The 21,907-nt window shown below is 46.4% G+C and overlaps 1 protein-coding gene across 4 annotated transcripts in view; it reads left to right on the forward strand.

Annotated features, from left to right (window-relative positions):
- PAK1 (p21 (RAC1) activated kinase 1) overlaps positions 1–21,907 on the forward strand; it is a 91,444-nt gene that overhangs the window by 12,050 nt on the left and 57,487 nt on the right. The window contains exon 1 of one of the 4 annotated variants that reach the window (XM_006021949.3): positions 5,031–5,198. The exons of the other annotated variants lie outside the window; for them this stretch is intronic. The gene's annotated coding sequence lies outside the window, so the exon portion shown is untranslated. Of the gene's footprint in view, positions 1–5,030; positions 5,199–21,907 lie in introns of those variants that run through there. 4 annotated transcript variants of the gene reach the window in all.

Below are 21,907 nucleotides of genomic sequence, written 5' to 3' on the forward strand. Positions count from 1 at the left end.
GCTGCATTTATTAAAACATTTAAACCTAGATTGGCCAAACCACGAGAATATCTGATATTCTTAACATAATGCCTAATATCTGCTGCTCTGCTCTCTGCTGAGCACATGGCCAGAACACATTAAAAACCATGCACAAAAACACACGATCTACAACTAGGGTTGCAACCCTCCTGGATTGGCCGGGAGTCTACCAGAATCGGCATCGATCTCCCAGTGACTACTGAAAGCAATCTGGGAGATTTCAATAGGCTATTTTAAGAAAATAAATGAATATCACGAATGCACAGAATTCATCCAGAAGTTCATTCATTGTTAAAACGCCACGGTGTCATCTGATTGCGTTTTTCTTTCCCTCGGCAGCGTCATGACGTCCTACGTGATGTAAATGACATGACGTCATGCTGCAAAAAAATTAAAAAAAAAAATCTCCTGGACTAAAGCTTCAGAGTTGGCAATCCTATATACAACCCAAGTGTGTGTGTGTGGCACAGTAAATTGGTGGCACAGACATGATGCACAGTTTGTGTCACCTTACACATGGGGCTGAGCGGTCCTCCCAGCTTATGTGCTTGGTTATTGTGCACTGACAAGATCTTGTTCAAGATTTCCGGGATTGCTCGTGGTTCAGATCTAAGGTGACCAGGATTTCCAAGCAGAAGGATGTCACAAGGAGGTAGGGACGGTGCTTCGGGAGCAGGGGAAAGAAGGTAAAGGTGGTCTGCAGCGGCACAGCTGGGCTGGGAGCAACCTGGAGGAAGGAGCTGGCAAGCAGAACCAGCTCCGTGTAAGCTTGGCCGTCTCACAAGCAGAACCAGCTCCGTGTAAGCTTGGCCGCGATGTGCAGTGCACTCTGTTTCCTCACTGCTGTGTTTGGGATAGCGGTGCTCAACTTTTTGGCCAGATAAGGGGTGTGGAGCCGGTCTGTGGGCTGCATTAGGCCCTGTGCTGCCTCCACCCAGCTCCGCACTGGTCCTGTGTGTCAGGTCTGGACTCTGGGGCCCTATGCCACCTCTGCCTAGCCCCACATGCCAGGACTGGGTCCTTTGCTGCCCTGTGCCCCTAGGCTGTTGCATTGAGCCATAGTCCATGGGGAGCCTCACAGGCTGGATGACATGGTGCCAAGGGCCAGATCTGGCCTGTGGGCCAGGCGTTGAACCCCCTTGGTTTGGGAGAAGGCACAGGGGGTCGTAGGGCGTCTGGGTGCTAGAGAGCCAGAAGGCTGCCGGGTTTGATGGACTCCACCAGCACCAACAAAAGGTTGTGACTGTATTTGTTAAAATTTAACATTGACTGTCCCCTGCCATGAGCAAGATGATGGCGGGGGAGGGAGGGGTGTCTTCTAGCCACTTGGGAGACCTGTTTATTGGATTGAGCATTTGGGGGCCCTGCCTTCTACTTGACTTCAGGCCAACATAGCTAACTACATCTCCTGGAGACCTGTCCCATTGGAGTTGTATACAAATGAGACCAGGCATCTGCCTTCAGTTACCTGGGAAAGTTTTTTCAAATTCATACTGAAAAGCATAGTCATGGGACTAGGGAGGGTGGGCAAGAATAAATGGCGGCGGTTCAACTAGGGTTCAACTCTTCAGCTGTACCCTCAAGCAAAGCGATGTAAACACATTTAAGCATGTTACGTGCTTCAGCAGAAGTTGAGGGAGCCAATTATCATGTCGCAGCATGGGCTTGAAAATTGGAGAGATGAGCCAATCTAGTTCACTGTATGGAGATGAGCCAATCTAGTTCACTATATTGCGCCAGTCTAGTTCACTATATGGAGATGCGCCAATCTAGTTTGCTATATGGAGATGCGCCAGTCTAGTTCACTGTATTGTGCCAATCTAGTTCACTATATTGTGCCAATCTAGTTCGCTATATGGAGATGCGCCAGTCTAGTTCACTATATGGAGATGAGCCAATCTAGTTCACCATAATTCATTTGAGCACGTGCTCTCGATGGACTAGGGAAACTAGAATAAGGAACCTGACTCTCCATGGCCCTCAACCACATGTAGTCCTTTATCCCAGTAGCAGGTGAGGTAAGTGGGTGCCAAATGGTAGCATTTTTGGTTAAGTGGTATTTTATCTTGGCTTGACACAGTGACTGTACGTTGCGCAGGGCAATAGTAAAAGGTATAAGCTTTTGAATTAGAGAAGCAAGAGACTTTCTAAGGGGCAGAGGAAGGAGAGAGAGAGACAAAGAAGTCTGAAAAGTGTTAAAGACCTTCGGGAATCTCTGTGTCCGGAGGCAGGAGGGGTCTGCAGGAGGGGAAGCAGGTGCTTGTGAGTGAGGGGCTTCACGCAGGGCCGGTTGCTAGTACTTCGATGACTTTTGCTTTTCAAAAAGTTTGCATCCAGATCTGGGCCCTGCAACTCAACCCCATTTGTAATCTGTAAGGGGAAGACTCTTGGCACGGCGTCTCAGTCCGAAGCAGAACTAACCCGTTGCTTTGCATGAGACGTGAGCAGAGGACAGGAGGCAGCACCGTCCAGGGTAGAATATTATTTATATGCTCATTTCTCTGCCCCTAACTTATCACGTGACTGCCTAAATCACTTAAGCTCTGCATGCTTCAGTTTATACTTCTGTGAAGGGAGAGGATTGATAAATGTTGTTTTTAGATATTTGTATTCTCCTCTTCACAAAAAAACCTTTCGAGCTTAATGGAAAGGAAGCAACAGTGGGTTTTTTTTAGGGGTAGTGGTTGTAGCCATGTTGGGCTAAGGACATTGGCAGACAAGGTGCTTTGGGTAAATCCTATATATTTTATTAGACCAACTAAGATAGTTGGTATTGTTAGACATTTTAGCAGTTATTTTAGACATTCTTGGTGTGGGTGAAGGGACACTTAGACATCTATTACAGAAAGTATTTCTATAATTCACTTAAAAAACCCAAAAAACAATGTGATTCTGTCTAAATTCATTCTCTTATTCTTATTGGACTTTCTCTTACGTTCCTCAAGTGTTGTAGGCATTTCTTCAGGTATCCAGGTTGTAGCCATGTAGGGTGAGAAGAGAAGGCAATCAGGACTAAAGAAATGTTTTTTTGCAAAAATCTCGTTGGCCTAATAAAAGATATCATCTCTACTCCGAGTCCTGGTAGACAGTTCTTAGCGCTTGTCTAGTTTCCTTTTTTTGCAGAAACTTCTGCTGTTTTGTCTCCGAACTGTTTTGTGTTTCCAGACGTGTAAGACACATCAGCTGTCATTCAAAATCCAGAAAATGACAGGAAGATGAGAAGAACGTACAGCTACTAACAGGAACCATAAATAGTGGAGGGTCGCTAGATTTCTGTGTTATCATATGTATAAAACTACCATTTCCTTGCACTCTTATGTTAAAACAGATCCATTGCCACAAGGCGCTTCATCAATGTCAGAACAAGGGCTTACAATAACGATGTGTTCATAACCGTGATGTGCTTGTGGAGTGAAGAACATTTCCATGCCTCGTAGGAAGCTGGGTGCCTTCCTGAATGCTGCATGCCCAAAAAACGATGAGCCCTGGATTTCATTTTAAAAAGGCAGTGTGCAAACCCTAACATTTGAAAGCAATATACAAACTACCTAAGCTTTGCTTGGCTTTAGGAGGAAGACAGTGCATGGGTCCAAGCCAGTCTTAATAGGCTCCCATGAAAGACCTGCCTGCTTAGCCCACGTTTGGGGCTTGCAATGCAGTGAGGTCTGCAGCTTGACTTGCAGCTGGATGCTTCTGGCGCTGGTAGCTGGCACTGATGAGAGCTTATTCAAACTGTTTTCATTGCCCTCAGACAGGAATGTTGTGTTCTTTGTCCCACCTCCTAGAAGGCAAACCTGTGTTTGAGTACTTGAAATGGACTCTTGAGCGAATCTATCCTATCTGAAGGCTTTTATATACAGCAAGTTTGCCCAGATCTTGCTATTGTAGTTATTAACAAAAGAGTAATTACATTGGTATAAACCCCTAACATGGGGCCGTTACATGGGAAGCTAGGTATTTGTGTGCGTTTTAACCATCTCTTTTCTGCAGAGATGCCACTGTATGAATAGCAGCACATATGATTATCCAGGTATAATAACTGTGTTGTAATTTCTGACATGGTGAACAGGAGCTTTTGGATGTAGCTTGTGTGAAGGGCCCTTCTTAGAAGAAGGCTTTCTTGCATAGATTTATTTGGACTCACTGCAGGAGCCAAACCAGGTGTTGTGAGTATATTGGAGCATGATGCAAACTTAAGTTTTATGTCATTTTGCAGAGACCGCTCATTAAACCCTATGGTTTATGCCCTTGCCTCTAAACCCATTAATAAACGATCCCGTTCCCCACTGTTTCTGCTTTTAGCATTTCAGTAGCTAAAAGAGGCTACTGAAGATCAATGACAGGGAGGAAAAGGTAATTTCATGAATCTCATTTTAAAGCTACCTTCCTCCTCCAGGAAATTCAGCTTTATGGCTGGAAACCCCCATCATTAACCAGCTCTCTTATGCTTGGGTATGTAAAGGACCTCCCATTGTCTGGAGACCCCTGGGGTGTTCAGCTCATTCACATGTGCATATGTAATGGTCATACAGTGTGTGTAATGCATTTCCCTTTGTGCTGGCTCCATGGAGGAGATGAGTCTGCTACAGTCATCGATGATGGGAGTTTAGCTTGGGCTTTCCTGACTCAGTCTCTGCTCTGGAGGTCATATTTTAATTACTAGTGATGACTGAGTTGGCACTTCTTACCCAGGTACTATTGTAAAAAAACCCAAACAAACCCCAAACAAAGCAAAACAAAACTCTTATTTATTTCTGAAATTAATTACATAAAAAGTTCATGTTCCAAAAATGTTACAACGGTCGGGTGGGGGGACAGGGACTCATTTATTAAATCCCGGTGAGACTAACAGCAGATGCTGTAAGTAATTGCTTTTCTAAATTAAGTACCTGATGTATTCCAAGGCACTAGGTTAAATGAGAGAAATGGCCTGCATACTGATTCTTATAATTGGATGGATCCTGATTCAACAAGGTATTTAAGTATGTGTCTAACTAGAACCAGGTGAATAGTCTCAGAAGTTAATGGGGCTGCTTAAGTGTGGGGAAAATTTAAACGTGTGCTTAAATAATATCTCACTCGACTAGTACATCAGCATGGCACAACTCTGGGAAGTGACTCTACTTATGGCCTTATGGGGTTCCCTGCTTGTCTTGGGGCGGTGTGTCTGCGTTGCGGTAGGTAAAATCTTGGTTTTCTCAGCGGTCAAAAGATGTGTGGCTGTGAGGGAGGAGGTGCCATTTCTGCTTGCTTTATAATAGAACTGCCCCTGAAAAGGTAATCCGCCAAAGGAAATGAGGGATGGGGGAGAATTGGGATGTGAGAGCCCGATGCTGATTGGAATAAGCATGAATTTGAACATTAAAGTTTCACCGGGGATTTTTCCAAACGCCTGTCTTCTGGTTGGTGTAAACTTGTTGGCCCCAATTAAGTACTCGTGGCTCATATTGCCTCTAGTGGTTGTATTGTACACAGGTGATAAGATGGGGAGAGGCAGGAACTGAGAGGAGTGATAGAGAAATGAAGGGCCTCCATGGTCTTGTGCCTCCACAAGGGACGTGTGCCAAGTGGCTGAACTATGAACTAGCTCAGGATAGTGCTACATACATTTGCACGGGTATAAATGACCATACCAAGTGTGAGGCAGCGCAGGATGCGGTTGAGAGGGTTGTTAAGAGTTTAAGCAATAAAAGACGACTAGAGGAATACAAGGCAAGAATGGGTTTGTAGGGCCTTTCTCTGCAGAGTACAGGCTTGGCTTCTTGCAAATACTTGGTGGTTATTGCTTGGAAATCCTCCCACATCTCTGGATAGTCAACCTAGCCATTAAGCTGATGCTTAAAATTAAAAGCCTAATAAGTAGGTCTGGAAAGTATTCTTTATTTTTCCAGTTCTCTTTGGAGAAGATTGAGTTAGATGTGCTCCTGGCCTTAAATGTCACACTGGGTGCGTCTATGCATCACCACGTTTTAGTATTTCCTTTTGGAAATACTAAAGCACGGCGCAGTATGGGTGGTTACTGTGCCGTGCGCACAGATTTCGCCAGCGTGCACCGCTACGGCAATGTAGCTGGTGATCGCGTGTAGACCCATGGTCACTGAATTATCTAAGCATGCTAATTTTTTTGGTAATCAGACCTGAGATGATCTTAAAATGGGGCAGGAGGAAGGGAAGAAATAAAATGTGCAGGCCTGGTTCTTGACCACAAGCTCCCACCTAAATCTGTAAAGAGGCCACGCTGCAGATCCTCCACGTGCAGATGCCGTTGGGGTTTGGGTGCATGGTCCGCATGCTTGTGAGCATGTCCTCTCTGATTCGGTTGTGGTGTTCACAAGCCCGGGGAGTGGAGTATTATTACATCAGGAGCTTGTTGCGGGGTGGGAGTGGGGTTTCCTAGCTCATCTTATACCATGTGTGCACCTCTGGGGACCCAATTCCAAACAAGTCACAATCTGACCCTTATTTTATAAGTCTTGTTTATCAGCGACTAACTTCTGCTTCACAGCTGCTGTGGACTATTAGAAGGTCCAGGTCTGTTTGGACCGCAAGAAAAAGAAGTCTAGGGTAATGCAGCAACGAGACACAGCAAATTTCCCATAAGCCTTTTTGCGTGTCCTGGAAGTGAAGTTCAACCTGATGTTTTCCCTGCTCCCGACAAATGCAGAAGGAAGGCGTGAAGATCGGGTGAACTTTTCCTGTAATGCTTGGACTTGGTCAGGCATCTTCTTGGTGCAGATTGGGTGAACCTTTCCTATAATGCCTGCTGAGGCTGTTACTACAGCTGGCATTAACTTGTCTGGAGGCTGCCTTTCAAGTCCATCCAAGAGCCAGGCACCATGGAAGATGAAGTACAGGACTGCAAAGATGCTGAAACACTGAAAATCAGCAGGGTCCAGGGGGTAGGGCACAGACTGGGATATGAGACCTGTATTATCTTTATGGTTGACTGCAGGATCTCTTGTTGTGACCTTGGAGAAAAGCCATTTTGCTTTTCTTTCCTCTCCCACCACTGATCTTGTCTGTCTCTTGTTGTGTTTTAGCCCCATAGGACTTCATTCTTCATTGGGGCTCCTTGACATTATGGTAGCCCCTCAAACAACAGCTTTTGGAATATGTTCCTTTTCTAAATAAATAGTTTCTTTTCAGATTAAATTCATCCAATCTAGTTCCTGGAGGAAATAAAACATCACTATAAATTCCTTGTTCAGTGTGGTACCCAACAGGTAACTGAAAAATAAGTGAGCTCCTTAATCTAGTGCTTATAGTTAATGATTTTGTGGGAAATGCGATTTATCACCCCTCTGTGCACTTCGGGGTGGGTGTTTAAGGGGACTGCTATAATATTAGATCTGAAGCTTTAGCAATTTGCTTGAATAGTGATTTGCTTCTGCTCTCTTAAAATAGCTCTGGAGAATCTCTCCCTTCAGTCCCTTCCAAGACTACCATCAAGAAGGCACATAATAAAACAGATCAGCATTAAGGAGCAGATTCTGATGATGTGGCCCATATAGAGAGCCTTGAAATATAGCAAAGCAATACAGAAGCCTCTTATTAGAAACAAGGAATTGATCACATGCTGCGTATCACTTTGAAGGGAAAAGGGAAGATTTTTTTTTCCAGAAAACTGCTCCATCCAAACTTTTCCAAACAATTTGGTTTCTTTCTCTTGGACCAGGTGTGTGTGCTATCTTCTTTGCATGCACCTAGGGTCAGACCTTTTTTAACCTCAATCTTTCAAGTCCCTTCTTAAAACACAGCTTGCACCCCCTCCCCATCATCTTTGTGTGTCTTACCAATGAATGCAAATTAATTATTCTCCGCCTTCGTTCGGGTTCCTGTCTGTAATCATCACTCACAGCATTGTCTGCCTCGAGTCGGAGTGGTCTCTCTAAGACAAAGACCCTGGCCTTTTGTTTGCTGTTTATTGCCATGCAGATTTATGAGGCTCGGAGTGGTCTGTCTAAGACAAAGACCCTGGCCTTTTCTTTGCTGTTTATTGCCATGCAGATTTATGAGGCAGCTAGACTAGATGGACTTTATTAACAGTGAGCCGCTCTTTCCTCCAGCGTCTGGCTCCAAAGTTGCGCTCTGTACAGCTAGCAGGATTATTCCTTTGGCTCAAATTATCGGGGTTTATAACCATGCTTGATTTCCTTGGTTTGATCCACAACAACACCAGTCATCCCCACCACTGTTGCCTGTTAGGGAGCTGAATGGAGTAAGAAGACATGTCGCGTTGGTGCGTAGCTTTTAATAGCCCGGCTCGGACTTACTTTTATCTCAACTTTGAATCTTTTAAAAGACAATATTTTTAAAACGTGATCACAATGTTAAGCATTTGCGAAATAAAGGGCAGGCACATCTGCTCTGCTCCAAAGAGTTTCCCATCTGAAGAATGCACACTTGTAAATGGGACTACCCTAGGCTGTTTCACTGTTTGCTTTTTGGCGAGTCCGTCGTCTTTTTGCCCTTTGCAGTCTTACGTCTCTTTTAAAAAAAAACAACAAAAAACCCCAACTAATTTCAGGAGTCAACACAAGCCTATTAACTAATCCACGAAAATTTCTTTGGCATTTGATAACTCTGTGTGATGCGAACAAAGAAGCCTTTGTTGCATTGACATCAGCACTATCTTGTTGTTTCAGCAGCGCGTTCGCGGAGCTGTACGCTTCTGTTCCAAAATGAGTCATATTTCAATCCCCGAAAGACCAACTGTCAAGCTTCCCCTTGGCTATTATTTCTTTCTTGCTTTATTTAATCGACCTGCCAAGGAGCTGTTCTGACGGCCCAGAGGTTTTGTGCTGAATACTGCAGAGGCCGCCGTGATTACTTCAGCGGTTGGCTTGCAGAGAAAGAAGGGTTGATCCTGATTAGCTGTGGAGCCACCCACCACCCCCAGATCCCATCAGGGTCAGTCGTGATCCTGCTGTCTTCGGCGACTCCAGGAGGATCACAGGAAAGTAGGACTGGAAGGGCCCTCAGGAGGTCACCTAGTCCAGCCCCCTTGCTCAAGGCAGGATCGTCCCTGACTAAACCAGCTCAGCCAAGTGTCTTTTGAAAGTTATAGGATCGCAGGAAATTAAGGCTGGAAGTGCTTCCCAAGGAATAAGCTGTCAATAGCAACGTGGTGATACCCATAAGAGAGGAGGACCCAGGTACGGGAATGCATATGCATCCTTATATGAATAAGAATAATCTTCCCATCCCATCGCTCTCGCAGTGATAACTTTTGTTAAGTGCTGTAATCAAATTGTGCTAATAATTTATCTTAGGGAAGCTCCGGGCAAAAAAAAAAAAGTCAGCGGGCTTGGGGTGCTTTTAAATATCCTACTGTGATTTCCTGATTTCCGTGGGGAGCCCTGCTCAAGAGATGATCAGGGATGTCTCCAAACTGCCTCCTTTCATTCTGCGTATCGTCCTCCGGCTGCAGTCCTGCCCTTCAAATCTGCATCTGTCAAGGATGTGAGAGCCCAGTGCATTACCCCTGTCTGAGGCTGCGATGCCTCTGCCTTGCAAAATGATGGCTGCTTTTGCAAACTGCTGCTTCTGGGAACTTAAAGATGCCATCCATGGAAAAAGTAAAATGACTAGCTGTGGCTTAAGCCTAGGATAAATCGTAGTCAGCTGATGTGACATCAAGCGAGATGGATCCTGTCTGTGTGGAGTGCCAAGTGCTGCCTAACTTCTTCTTAGGGTCCTCTGCTAGCCAAGTCATATTGTGTGATGTAGGCAAATGAGGTTTGCACAGATCGATTTGCACTAATAGAGCTTTACCCCTGCTTTAGACCTCTTCCCAGAGGAGCCACTAAAGTAGACTGGTTAAAGAAACAAATTCACTCTGTTGGAAAACCATCCCCCAGAAGGACAGATACAGGGGTAGAGGTGTCCTACCATTTCCATCTCCACTGCTACTATTACTTGATCCCAGTTTTAATAGCTGACAGTTGGAAGGGAGGACTCTCCTTAACAAGACCCTGGGGATCGCTGGGTAGTTATTGATGATGTTACATCTCTGCAGCTGGACGTGGTTTGAGGCTGACCGGTTTGGCGTGCAAGTGCTGCCTGATGTTACCATTTTTTTGGTTATTCCCCTTTTTTTTTAGCAGGAAAAAACCTGCCACATTTGGAGCTCCCCAGAATATTCATTTTTTTGAAGCAGGTGAACTGAATAGCTGCAAAATAAGCCGATGGGAGCCCCATTTCAGAGATCATCAGCAACTCAAGCTCTCTTATGACAGTCTCAAAGGGTGCTCTCAGGTATTTTTTAGGCACGGCTTTCTGTTTGCAGGGTGGGCAAGGTTATATAACACCGTGGGATGCACAGAATTCCCACTATAGTCAATGAGCAGCTTTGTTGTATAAGGACCAGGTGCCGGTGTCCAGACAGATCCCTGTATCCCAGCACAATCTCGCTGAAGGGGTCTACAAGTGCAATTACCAGTTCATTTTGCACTTCAGTTGCAGCTCCGGGGCCCAGGCAAGGACCTGTAAGTCTTGGGTCTCTGCACAGTTGGAAACATGAATGAAAAACTGGCTAAATGACAAACTTTCCCCCCCTTTTCTGGGTTTTTGGTGATATTGCCCTAGTCCCAGAGATCTAGAAATCAGAAATAGCTAAGAATCGGTAGAACTGGTTGGAAAACAGGTGTTTCATTTTGTGAGAAAAAGCACTATTTTTTTGAAAGCCCGCTTTCTCTTCCCAGGTTTGTCCTGAATTAGAACAAAAAGTCCTTTCAAGTTTTTTATCTCAAAGTCAGCTTTGAAGACTTTCTTTTTTTGGAAAGCATTGTTGCAGCCTTAGTGAAACAGCGTTTTTTTTTTTGCCCTAGGAACTCAATGGGAAGTTATCCAAACATATCAATACAGGCCTGCGAATCGATTCAATGTTTGCCAAACTGGTATTTTTTCTATTAAATACAATATATTTTTTGATCAGTTCAGATAATAAAAATGATGGTGACTCCTTTGGAGACGGTTTTCTGAGCGTCTTCCCGGCGGGCCCCAAGGTGTTAAAAGAAAAGGTCAGAAATACCGATGTCAGTCTCAGTATACAAAGGAAACAGAAAACTATGGTTAGGTGGTGGATTTTTTTTTTTTAAGGGGGTTGCCAAGAAACGTTTTAAATGGTACCCTGTAAACCTTGCCCAGCAGGAAATGATCTCTCTTGCCAAGGTGCGAGAGCTCCACTTCTGCATCTCAGTGAAGCATAGCTTCAAAGTCTGCTTGGACCGGGTTCAATGTCAATGCTGAATGTCATGCCACAGCAATCTAAGAGTCTCGCTCAGCTGGAGTCGAGGCACCGAGCCTTGCACTCTCTATTCCCTTCCTGCCCCATTTTCCCCGCCAGGACCGGCTCTGCTTGCTCATGCATCCAAACCGAGTTCTCCCATCACAGCCAGGCTTTGGGGGTGGGAGAGGGCACTCTCTACTTTTTTGGCTGTGACCGAAATTGGATGCAGTGGGTTTTCTCCTTAACTAAAATAAGGAGCGGGGTAATTCCTGTGTTCAAATACTGTGATGCTTTATATTCTTTAGTGATGAAATGATCAGTAAAGCTAACCACACTCTATCATGCATTAGCTGGTGCATCACAAACAGTTAGCAGGTGCGTGACAAATAGGTCCAGGGAGGTGGTACTTCCCATCTATGCAGCACTGGTCAGGCTGCAGCTGGAGTACTGCATCCAGTTTTGGGCGCCGCACTGCAGAAGGGATGTGGACTGTTAGACCCCGACTCCATGTGGCGCCCAACGACTAGGGAGACGACGATCCCATTGCCTATGGATCCAGTTGCTCAGGGAACAAGCAGGGAGCAAACACCAGCACACACTGCTTGCAATAGCTTTATTCAAAATGGAGATGGCTTTGGACTAGCTTCCAAAAAACCGGGGAGCCGCAGTGAATATTGTTTTTTCCCCCCATATTTATACACCTTGGTTTATACTCATTAACATTTACTCCACCTTTGCCCCTCCTTTGTTCCACCCCTCTCTCCTCCTATCTCAAGCTCCGCCTCTGTTTACTTCATTAGCATTAAATTGCCTATGCATGTCCTTCATTTGCATGCCTTTTTGTTACGAGCGCATACGTAAGACCATGAACCCTGCTTCTCCCGGTCACTTGCCGTTTCTTGCTGACTCCTTCATCTCCAAGGTCTTGCTTCTGCTTTATCTCCTGACGATAGCTGGTGGGCTGCATCTTGTTCTTCTTACACCAGGCTTGTCCAACATACGGCCCGCGGGCTGCCATGCGGCCTGCCAAGACATTTTATCTGGCCCGTGGAGCTGGCGGTGGCAGTGGAGCCGCGGCGGCGCAGAGTATGGAGCTGCCGCCGCGGAGCACAGAGACGTGGTGGTGGCGCGGAGCGCGGTGCACAGGGTGGCGGCGGTGGCGCAGAGCCGCGGCGATGCAGAGCAAAAAACCCATCAACTGAATTAGACAAGAGTAAGGGAAGGAGGGGAGACTGGCACGGGGAAAAGAAGCCACACTCGGAGGTCAGAACAGGGGCTTACCTCTCCTTACACCTAATGCTGTCTATGCTGCCTCTGAGTATGAAAGTCAGAAAGCTGGGTGGTAATATTGGCTTTTCCACTGGCACCTGATTGCAGCCAGGATTTCACTTGGCTTCTTTTCTTCTTCTGCTCTATCATTTAAAATGAGCAAATGATACTTAGATGCTGCTGATTTCAAATAGTGGGTTGAAAGGCATTTTCAAATGGTGGGTTGGAGGCAGGGGGCATCGTGTGTGTTTTCATGTGTGCGAGCACACACACGCACACATATGCACATGGCTGGCATTCAGCCTGGCAGGGTGGTGGGAGCAGTCCCGGCAGCTGGATGCTGGTAAGTCTATGGGGGATGCAGGCTGGAGGGCCAGGGCCAGGGCCAGGGACTGTCCTGGGGTTGGTGTGGGTGCGTGAGGGGGGACGGGTGCCTGTTGGCGCTCGGAGAATCTGTCTGGGCACTGGGGTTTCAGCAAGGGCAGGGCAGGGCAGGGCAGGGCACGGACATATCGCTGCCCCCCCACAATCATATTACCACTCCCCTCCCTCCTTCCCCCCACCAGCCCCCACCCCAGTGTCCTCTTTTTTGAAACTGGAAAAATGGTAACCCTGCATCTATTAAGCAGGATCCTGTTGGTAACTTCACATTGTAATGCAACATCCTGACATGGCCAATGTGCTTTCAGGGGCTGGTTCCTCTGCGGAGCTGCACGGATACGATGCCGACTCGGAAAGCCTCGTGTTTCTGTTTTGAAGAGAGGTCTGCCCTGTTTTTGTTTGCGCACCGGTTACTGTATCGAATAGCAGACCTTCCCCAGTGGCAGGTCTGATTGAGGGACCTAATGGTCAGGGCACAGTTGTTGTCTCATTCATCAAATAGCCACGTGTTTCCTGGTTTGAGAGGGGAGTTTGCATATTGTCACAGTTCCAGGGGCTGCAGCTGTGTCAATCCAGCATGATATATGGGCTTGTGTCTTTTTCTAGGAGAGCATGCTTTTTGAAGGTAAATTTAGCCTACATAAATGTTGAACTCGAAGGATGCTTTTCAGGGGTTGGGGGGGGAGGGGTTTAAACAGCAGGTGAATGTTGCTGGTCTTTGTGACATGACCCTATTTTATTTCGACTATTTAGATGCAGATTGCTTTTTTTCTTCCTCTTAACACCATCTGTTATCCCGGAGGCTTTGACTATACATGGGGTGTATGTTTGGTGGGGGAAGGAGCAGATCTCTGGAGCTTCTAGAGTAGCATAAAGAATCTGATTTCATCCACCACAAGAGACTTGAGCTCTTGTTTTATTGATCACTTGTTATGCATGCTACACAATTAATAGTGGATAGGAGAAGATGCAACCAAAAATAAGAATAAGCCTCTTCTCTTGGGGTCCTCACTGAGATTTGATTTATTTTTTTTTGCAATGCACATTTCTACATCGTGTGTGGTCTTGGCAGGTAGCAAATGCATCACCTGACAGGTGCTTTGTGTATTTATATGCCTTTTTGTCTTGTATTTTGGTCACATTCAAAGACAAGGGTAGAGATTAGCTAGATGCATCTTCATAAGTGCATTTGGTCTGTAACTATGTTTATTTTACACCACATGATAATGCGAACTCAGATTTACATTGCATAATGTGCTGTGTGTGTGATGTATGTGGTTTTTAGATAGGCTAGCAGATCAGTGTACCTTCAAGGATATTAATGGCCCCCAGTGATATAAACCTTCCTCATCCTTGTACTGTAAAAACAAGATAAATAATAGCTAAACTTGCCATGTATAAATCTAGATATAAAAGCATATGCTGTCTGAGCTGCTCTCCAATCTGTACCACCCTCACTTGGCCTTGAATATTGTCCCCACTCTCCTTCTCTTGCCTGATCCCCAGTTCAGCAAAACACTTAAGCACATATTTTAATTCTATTAGAAGTCAATAAGACTGTTTCCCAATGGGATTTAAGCACGTGCTTAAGTGACTTTCCCCCCCCGCAGCTTCTGCAGCGGCTCTGTTGTAAGAAGGCACCTTTGCAAACAGTGTGACAGCTTTCAGATAGGTGCCAGATGACAGACTTAAGGGCACTATGTGTCCTATCCTTGTGGTGTCCTTTCCTCTGCAGTAGCCCCACTGGTGGATACTGCTACCCCATTTAGTTACAGTATCATTGTTTTTCTGTCCGTCTTTGGTAATCCCTCGCAGTCAAAGATCATGGTCTTCCATGACTGTCTTATCTGTGGATCTGAAGATGGCTGATGGGCTGATCCGGGATTGACAGACTGCTGCAACTGAGGCATGTCGTTCTGTGCAGGGTGGGCGATTCAGTCCGTGACACGCTGTTTCTGCTACTCCTGCTTTTTCATCTGTTGTCATTGTAAGGTTTCAAAATACTGAGATCCCTGCAGCAGACTCTTCCTCCATTTGGGGTGATCCTGGGTCATACTCTCCCACGAGTTGATGTCGAAGTTACTTGTTTTTCAAGCTGGCCTTGAGGATGTCCTTGAAGTCCTTGCTCTGCCCTCCTCTTGGGCGTGCACCTTGACTGAGCTGGGAGAATACATTTGCTTTGGGTGTCCTGGAGTTGGATACCCAGATGACGTGACTGGCCCAGCGAAGTTGGGCGATCATCGCCTCAATGCTTGTGGGGTTTGCTTGCAAAAGGACCCTAATGTTGGTGTGTCTATCTTTCCACTGTATTTGAAGGATTTTCTGCAGGCAGTGTTCCTGGTACAGAGCGGGCAAAGAACATCAATGAATTTCAGTGGGCCTCCATAGAAGGATCCTCCACAGCGCGTCTCTGACACCCAAAGGCTTTTGTGACGTCAAAGAAGACAATTTAGAGTTTATGCTGTTTCCTGCAGCTGGTGAGCTGTGAAAATCATGTTAGTTTTGCCTCCTGATGCCCTAAACCCACACTGAGATTTTGGGAGGAACTCTTCAGCAAGTGGAAGGAGATGGTTTAGGAGGGTTCTTGCAATGGTCTGTCCTGTGGTAGACAGCAAGCAGATCCCTCTGTTATTTCCTCTTGGACTTATCTCCTTTCTTGAAGATTGCCACAATCATAGCGTCCCTGAGGTCATCTGGGATTTCCTCATCATTTCAAATCCTGAAGTTGAGGGCATGGGGCGGTGATGTGAGCTCCTTTCCCTCCTGCTCGAAGATTTTGGTGGAGAGTCCATCAGCTGCAGATGCCTTGCTGTTCTTCATCTGCTTGATGGCTTTCCTCACCTCACCAAGTGTTGGAGGGTTTCTGAGAGAGTCTCTGCCTGGGTGTTGCAGGATGGATTTGAGACTGCTTTCCATGCCAGAGTCTTGATTTTGAGGAGGTCTTCTTCCAATGAGCATTGATGGCATCCCTTTCCTTAACCAGATCTTCTCCATCCTCCTCCCTCCATGCTTTTCTGTACTGTCTCTATTTCTAGGTCTTCCTTTACTCCCCCCAGCTGCCCCTTCCACATTTCTTCATTATCTCTTTTCCTCAATCCTTCCACTTTGTCCTCTTTCTGAGCCCTCTCAGTTGCTTCCTTGTTCTCTTCCCCAACTAGCAATGAGTCTTGTTCCAAAGCTGAACCTTCCCAAACCTCAGCATTGTTCCTCAGCTAGGAATTGGGCTCTTCTCTGGCACCCCAGCATCTGGTCCTGTGCTCCTTCCTTCCCTCCTTCCCATCCATTGCCTCAGCAAGGGGGTTGGTTTGTGGATCACCAGTTGTTATGGGACAGCCTAGCAGGAGCCTATTCGGTCCTGCTTTGAGCAGGGGGTTGGACTAGATGACCTCCCGAGGTCCCTTTCCGCCCTAATTTTCTATGATACAGAAGAAATGGAACTAATGGTTGTAGTTGACATGCAGGTTGCAGGTTGATTCTGGTTTATTAGCATGAGATTTGCCCCCTGTATGGTGTGCTTAGCACATAGGAAGCCTGGTGGGAATGATGGGTGAGAACCTGGCTGGAATATGGGTAATGGAGAGTTGGCTACAAGAGGTCTGACAGAAAGGTCCTGACTCCTTAGGGTCCACAAAGCAAGCTTTTTTCCATATTGGCTGTTCACTAACTAATGTAGGGATCCCTTCCCCCTCTGCTTCCTCTCCTCTCTTCCCTGGTGAGATAGCAGCATAGGGAAGTGGGTGGCATCCTTATCACAAAAGTGCATTTCTGTTTGGTTCACAGTGTAATTCCCTCCTTTACAGCAAGCGGCTGGGGGCTGGGGTGGCACGGGTGCTAAGGCACGTGGTTGATAGGCGAGAGGTTGCAAGCTCAAGGCCTTAGCAGAAGCACTCCCAGTGCAGTCCTGTCATATTCGAATGAATTTGCAAATACTGCTAAACACCTTATCACAAGGGCACAAAAAAAGGAAAGGAAGTGAGCAGCTAAAAGATACCATACACGAAAATTAGCTCGCAGCATAATTTTTAGGAGGTAATCCGCAGCATAATAGGACTATTGGCCTGATTTAATTACACTAGAATATAACTGGATAAATGTTAACACTCATTTAGCTTTGGATTGTTGCAGCGGCATAATTGCATCTTGCATTAGAAATGCTAAGGTCCTGTTTTACCCTGTTTTTTTGTCCCCCTGAAAGCCTTTGGCATTAATTAACTGAAATTAATTTAAATGAGATACAATCCATGCCTAGATTTTAAAACACTCTCTGGGCTTCAAAACACTTTGGCTAATGCACGTTTTAATCGGGACAGTCTTCCTAGCCTGGATGTCGTTATCTCAAGTGAAAGTAAATGAAGCTGTGGGTAGGTGCCTTTGTATTCATTTCTGTGTCCCGACTCTGTTTCGAAGAGTTTGGAAATATGGACAGAAAATAACAAAGTCTCATCCTATTTGAAAAGTAGCAGTTAAGCAATTTTAAGGAAATAATCCAAAACAAAAAAAAACTGGTGGGAGGAATGAGTAGGAAGCAGTAGAGCTGGGGTTGTGGGTGGTATCTGGCTTGATATCTAGTTCATGGGCTGCAGTTTGGAGACAGGATTTGAGGTGGAAACCGAAGACTGTAGTATGGTTTGCTCTAACACTTACCGATAGGTTCTTATGAGACTCCGTACAAAATAGATGTTGAGGGCTAGCAGCAGGGTCCAGCTTTTGGGGACCCCATGCAGAGGTTCAGCTTCAGGCCTGCACTAGACAACCATGCAAAAATGGATTGCAGGGGGAGAGACAGCTGCCGGGTATGTAGTTGCATGGCAACTCGGAAAGCAGCTTTTCCTGCTATCGCTGCACAGAGGCCTTTTGTAGCATCCCAAGGGTCCACCTTCTGGCAAGTAGCATGAACCCTAAAACAAAATGCAATGCAGCGGGGACCTGATGCAACTGCCCTAATACCACCTCTGTTCATCCATCTCCAGTTGAAATGTCCTAATTCAAGCTCTGGCTCAGATGATGCAGAATGTTATTCTTACTATAGGCAGACAAGGTTCATATTATAGGTTTTGGCATTCTTATTATAGGTCCTTTTCAGTTTGGGACTGGACCAGGATCAAAACCTACAGGTGTAGGTTTAGTTCTGGAAACTCAAGTCCACCCTCCTTAAATTTGGATGAGAGGTTTTGAATGCTGTAACGCTGAGAAGGACGTAGCAGTGCTGCTGGGCTGCATTAGTGCCTTGCTAAATGGCAAAAGGGGCCAATACATGATGAAACTGTGCTTAGACTATTGCATTTAGTTTGGGACATCTTAATATCAGGAACCTATTAGCACTGGGGAGAAAGTTTACGGAAAAGCAACAGCAAATGACTTTTTTTGTAAGAACGTGGCAAATATGCATAACTTGGCCGAGGGAGTGATGACCATCTGCAGATATCTCAAGTGTGAAAATGCAAAGAATGAAGGAGAATTGAACTGGGGTTGGGGGAAGCACGGAGAACATGCTGTAGGGATCAGTGCTGCCCTGGCCGGGGAACGGACTGACAAAACTGTGGCGGGGTTATGTTTCTTCCAAGAGTCTGTCTGGTTGGAGATCTCCTTCCTAAGCCGTCGGGTTACTTTACGATTTCTTGCAGGAAATCTCCTGCGTAGCTCCTACTTGAATCTTATGCATGACATTACATTTCACTCCTCGGGCTGTGGAAGGGCCCTGTCAGAGACTCCTGCACACCTGTCCCCTGAGAAGGCATTAGATAGGTCCTGCATAACAAATACCACCTATGCATTGTGCAGTGGGCAGTATATATGACATGCCCTTGAATTTTTGCTGTAGGGTTTCAGTCTGCAAGAATACAGCTGAATCCTGGGCAGCACAAGCTGAAAGGGTTTTTTTTTTTCCCCTTGGACTCTAACCTTTGTCACTCAAAGTCAGGTTAATCTAGGCTCCCCTCCTCCTGTTACCAAATGGGTAGGTAATTGTACCCGCTTGAGGGACAGCTTCCCTGTCTCGCTCCTGAGCTCTGTCTCCAATTGTATGTTCCTGTTTTGCAAGTTTTGTTAGAACAAAGCATTTTGGTTCCTCACTTGGGAGGAAAGACCTGGTCAACACCAGAAAAGACTTTATTTGGCTACTGAGTGCAATAAGTGCACTTTGAGTGAATTAGCTAAAAGAAAATCGTACAGCAAAAGAACTTTATTTCTAGAAGATTTAGTGGTAACTGATACCCAGACCCTATATAGGAAGGTAAAACTTACTGGCAGCCTGGCTGTTGTTGAAATCCAGACCGTGCTGAACTTTGCACTGTGCGCCAGGGTTGTTGCTAATTTTATTATGTAGACACCTGTCCAGAAGGAACTGGATTGACACAGCTGCCTTGGGTGCTGGCAGGGCTGCGCAGGGAGGTATGCTCCGACCCTGCCTGCCTGGTGCTTACACAAGTGATTTTCACAAGCACAATCTGTTACTGAACTACGTTGAAGATCCATGTTGCTAGTTACAGCCGTCAAAAACGGGGGTAGTTTAACAAGAATATGGGTGCCTAAAGTAACCACGCCTCTGAATGATCATAGTGCTCCTTGCTTTGGAGAGGCTCAGTTTATGGGCAGAGACTGTGGTACAGCGGTGCATGGTTGGCTGTTTATATTGCACTGGTTCCTTCGAACCCTGGTCACAGACCACGTTGCTCATACACACACGATCCTTGTCCCAGTGAGCTTGTGTCATAGGGCAAGGCATATATGTCTTGGGACACATTCCATCACTGACCCTAAACTACTCGGTGCCTCAGTTTACTGATCTGTAAAATGGGCATAATGCCACTAGCCTCCTACTGGATGAAATCAAAGTGGTTCTAATGTGTCCCATCAGATAGGTCCTGTTCTGCTAGCAGGTGCTGAAGAGTCTCTTAGCTTAAATGGTAAGGAGTTGCCCTTTTTGGAGTAGGAGGTTCTGGGTTCGAGTCCTGTTGTCATCTAGGGCTGCAGGTTTTGTTATATTTAGCTCTTTCAGAGATGTTTTTGACAGCTTTAGATTTGTTGTCACGCTCACAGATCCTTAGACACGAGTGTAGGTCATTACAGCAGAATCCTCCTAACCAACGGGGAGAACTGAGGTAGATCCCGGGCACCAGGCTTTCCAAACTGCAAGTCAGCCTGGAAATGTGCGTGTGAAACCCTGTGGACTTTGGTAGGGCTCGACCCGCAGACTGGTAGCTGCGAACGTCAATCCAAGTGGCACCATAAAGAGCGCAATGAGGCATCCTAAAGCTGTACTCTGCTCGCTTCATTTGTTAGTTGTACCTTCAGCTTTCAATTATTGATGCTGCTGATTCTTCACCCGCCAGGAAACGTTCTGCCCTGCGCTTGGTAAAAGTAACAAAGTTTGGAGTAATGCGAGCCCTCGCAGCCTGGCGGATATAGCTGCGCATGCATGGATTATAAATTCTGTGTAATGGTGATGTTTACTAGATTATCATAAGAAACCCCTCGTTAATGCCCTCCTCACCGCTACAGCCTGTTAAAAGCTAAATTGGCTGGAAACCCTAGGACATTTGAGTCGCTTTAGCTCGCTTTATTGTCTGCCGTGAAATTCTATTAGGTTATTAATGGTGTCATAGTGGATGGAATAAGTACCGCAAACGTAACACATTTATACGCGCAGTTTTTAATCAGTTTGTCCCCACTGACACAACATTTGCTGCTCCTTTTCAGTTAGTGGCTTGCTGAATGAATTTCCTTCCATTGTCTCCTCATCCAGTGGATGCGAGCGACTGTGGACATTTTGTGTGCGGCCCTTTTGATCGTAGAAATTCCACAATTCTTTCTTCTAACTTTGAAGAAAAATCAAGAGACTTTAAAGAAACAATAGGGACTGACACTAGTTTCTATGTTTAATTAAAAGCACTGTCACGCTAACAGCCCTGGTCAGCCAGCAGAAGGGAATGCGATGCTTTTGCCAGCTCGTTACATAAACGCTGTTGAACTCGGCACTCGCTCCAGTCGGTCGTCCCACTGAAGACAATGGGGCCATTCATGGTAGCAGGCGCTGCGCTCCGTTACAGATGCTTACAGGTTTATGTTTCCACTTAGTGCCAAACAGTTGGGCCGTCTCCCAGCAGCCCAAATCAAGCCACTTCGCCAACCAGCACAGCTTGCTCTTGGGGCGTTGCCCGTCTCTTCCTGTGCTCCCCTAGCCCACTGGGCACAAAGTGCAGCCACATCCCACACGCTCAACATTGCCTCATCGATAGACTTTGCACCGCAAGCTTCCCTTACCCCCAAGGGGACTTGCTGTGTCAGGGATGCTGTTTGGGGCTGGGTGAAACCCTCCAGTGGGAGGATCCCACCCAGCTGCAGCCTCCCTCCCTGGTGCCTGCAGCGAGCGCTGCGGCAGGGACACGAGGAGATGCCGCTGGAGGCAGGGGAAGCCGAGCAAGTCCCCTGGCGGCTGCAGCAGTGGCACCAGATCCCTTCCAAACTCTTTATTCCTCGGATGTTAAGGACCCTCTCTTTTTTTAATGGTGTTTATGGTCCACCAGTTTAGCTCGCCTTTGATCTGCAGTTCATCTCTCTGTTGGCTGCTCCTGGGAAGGAAGCTCCTATTTCATTGCCCTGCATATCGTTTTTGACTCATTCCCATGATGTTATCTTTGTTTTTGCTTTGATCTTGTCGGGGCCGAGGGGCTGTGGCCAGCAGCCCGGGCACGTGGGCTGGGGAAAGGGTCGGCACGGCGAACTAGAATTAGGCACGGACGCGTAGAGGTTGATTAAAGATTATTTTACTTACACCGTAGCTGGTCGCGGTGCAGGCAGGAAAACTTTCTTGAGTTGCAGTTACAAAAAAACCCACACAAGCGGAGTTTGCTAGGCTCCACCGAAGACACACGAGCGGAGTTTGCTAGGCTCCGTGGACCGATCGAAATGAGAGTCCGAAAGGTGACTCTCCACGAGCGCGCAGGGCAGGGGTATGTCGAGGGATCATGCGGCGACGGGGAGAGGCTAGAGGGGGTACAGGCCCCT

The sequence above is a fragment of the Alligator sinensis genome, unplaced genomic scaffold (assembly GCF_000455745.1).
Source record: "Alligator sinensis unplaced genomic scaffold, ASM45574v1 scaffold1008_1, whole genome shotgun sequence".
In the NCBI taxonomy this organism is placed as follows: domain Eukaryota; kingdom Metazoa; phylum Chordata; order Crocodylia; family Alligatoridae; genus Alligator; species Alligator sinensis.